This window comes from Rutidosis leptorrhynchoides, chromosome 11 (genome assembly GCF_046630445.1).
Source record: "Rutidosis leptorrhynchoides isolate AG116_Rl617_1_P2 chromosome 11, CSIRO_AGI_Rlap_v1, whole genome shotgun sequence".
Lineage (NCBI taxonomy): Eukaryota > Viridiplantae > Streptophyta > Magnoliopsida > Asterales > Asteraceae > Rutidosis > Rutidosis leptorrhynchoides.
In genome coordinates this window covers 179,131,918-179,135,066 of record NC_092343.1, presented here as the reverse complement: position 1 = coordinate 179,135,066, position 3,149 = coordinate 179,131,918, and positions in this window count along the sequence as shown.

Below are 3,149 nucleotides of genomic sequence, written 5' to 3'. Positions count from 1 at the left end.
TATATGCATCTTGTTAATGTCGGTTACCAGGTGTTCACCATATGAATGATTTTTATCTCTATGTATGGGATGTATATTGAAATATGAAATCTTGTGGTCTATTGTTACGATTTGATATATATAGGTTAAACCTATAACTCACCAACATTTTTGTTGACGTTTAAAGCATGTTTATTCTCAGGTGAATATTAAGAGCTTTCGCTGTTGCATACTAAAATAAGGACAAGATTTGGAGTCTATGTTTGTAAGATATTATGTAAAAACTGCATTCAAGAAACATATGTCGATGTAATATATTTCTATTGTAACCATTATGTAATGGTCGTGTGTAAACAGTATATTTTAGATTATCATTATTTGATAATCTACGTAATGCTTTTGAAACCTTTATTGATAAAATAAAGGTTATGGTTGTTTTAAAAATGAATGCAGTCTTTGAAAAACGTCTCATATAGAGGTCAAAACCTCGCAACAAAATCAATTAATATGGAACGTTTATAATTAATATGAACGGGACATTTCATGTAACACTTGGAACACAATATATGCTTCAATACTTTTAATAATCTAGACGGGTAAACATATACTTAATCGACGACTTTGCTATATGTTTAGATCGGTAATTGATTAGGTACTAGAACTACATAGTCATGAATTTACCTCAAGTGATTGTTGTAATTTAGGTTTTACGTGAGCTTAATCGGGTTGGGTCTAATTAATCTAATCAATTTAAATCAATTATGTTCTTCCATAGATCCATTGTTGTAAGTATCCATTTACTCTAGTTCAATTATACAAGTTATGAATTGATTTATGTGAGTTTATCAATGTTGATGGCTTGTACTTCAACACTTAGTGATTTAGACATCTACATGTGAGTGTAGGATGGTAATTGAATGGTAACTAGATTTCACAATAGTGTAGTTTATTTAGAGTGATCTTAATAAACTAGGTTTTATGTGAATTCAACCAAGGAAGAGTCTTATTGATTAAACATAGGTAAAGAAGAACTAATGACAAGGTTTATGTGAATTTACTAAGTTTATAGTTCTCAGTTTATAGATATTGTGAGATTGATATGAGCCATTTACATTTACTTGCAACTACATAATAACGGGTTTAACTATAAAAGAACAACCCCTATGATTTATCAAGCATTGAAGTAAACACTGCCTTCTCATCCTTGTTATTTATCTTATTTTATTTCTCGTTTGTTACTTAACAATTCTACAATTAAAACTCCCTCTTTAGAATAATTAATCGTTTAAAGTCCTTAAAACAAACTTCTCCCTGTGGATCGAACTGGTCAATTTACTTGCTAGGTACTGCATGATCGGGTTTTAGTTTCCTATATTATGTGTTAATTATTAAGCATATTGTCTACAGTTTAAAGGTTACGTCTTAACACATCAACTTTTTGGCGCCGCTGCTGGGGAGCGGTTTTGTTTAAAAGATTTTAATAGACTTTTAGTTATTCGATCCTTTCGTGGGAAGTTATTTTCACGAAAGTTACCTGCTTTATTTTTGTTTTTGTTTGTTTTGTTTTTCTTTTGTGGTGTGATTGCAGCTAGGTTACAGGTATAATATGGCTGGGTATGATTATATGATTTCGGAAGCCATGTATGATGTCCAACAATCGGGATCATCGGTTTTCATGGGTATGAATGATGATTGGTATATGGGTTCTTGGGAAGCTAGGGTTGAACCAAGAGGTGTTTGTGAGACTTATGGAGGTTACTATATGCCCGAGGAGTGTGATGATAGTTTTATGTATCATTATGCCCCTATGGACCAACCATGGGATTATTATGAAAATGGTAACTCATCCTGGGATTCATCTCAACAACACTTTCAAATTCAACAAGGAGAGGAGAGTCAGTTTAATTTAGAAGATGTAATTTTAGACTTCATGACAAACGAGATTGAACGGAGCCAAAATTTTCAAGAAACACTAGCGGGCCAACAAGAATCCATTGAGCGCTTACAGAGGACCATGAGCTGTCTACTCCAGCAAATTGAAGAAATGGAGCTAGACACTTTTTCAGCTAATTCACTAGCTGATTCGAGGGGTAATACGCAGATACTCGAGGTGGAGAGTGTTGAGCCTACCATTATTATACCACCTACCACCCCAGTTATGTCCACGTTTGCAATGCTTAATCCAGGAATTGATGAGGGGGAATTGCGGGCGATAGGTTGGTATTCATGGGATAGTGATGATGACGTTTTAACTACCGAGGTTGAAGAAATGGAGTCATCAAAGATCATCGACGATGAAGATTCTAATTTAGTGGAACCATTTGAGGATTCACTTTCTCATGTGGAATTTGTATATCCTCACGAGGTTAGCACTTGGAATATATTAAAAGATGATCCGTTTGGACATGATCCACCTGAAAGAATAAAATTTTTGCTGCAAGCCACACTTAGGAGAGAGTCATGTGTTGACTCTCGAGTTAGGTATTCCTTTTTCAAGAAATTGAAAAAGGAATTATATGATATATTATATACCACCCGAGGGGTTAATGACTGGCTCACGTTACTTATTCGTGGAACTTTTTCCACTGATTTTACATGTCGTCCGATAAGTGTGGGGAAGAATGACCCCATTAGGTATTAAAAGAAGGGGTCAAGTTAGGTGCACAACTCATTAATAAATATGCACCATATAAAATGAGTATTGTGCTATGTGCTGCAATTTTCATAGACTGGCATGAAGTTCAGCAAAAAACTTGCATGATGATTGGTTTGTGATAGCATTTAAGGAATGGATGATGTTCTTATTGTGACAGCCAATTCAGCGCCATCATTACGTGATCTTCGGCTTAAAGCATAGAAAGTATTAAATCTTTTTCATACTATCTGCCCTCTCGAATTTTACAATTTTTCTGATTTCATGTAATGAGGGCATTACATGATCTTAAGTGTGGGGAATGAGTAAATTCTTTCGAGTTTTACAAAAAAACATGGTTTAAAATGGCTTAAAATGTGGGTTTTACAAAAACATGGTTTAAAATGGCTTAAAATGGCTTAAAATGTGAAAATTTTTAACTTTATAAATTCATTTGCATGAATTTATTTTGTATAAAAGACTCGAGAAATAGCCAACTAAGTAAATGATCAACACGCTATATCACATACTTCGCGCA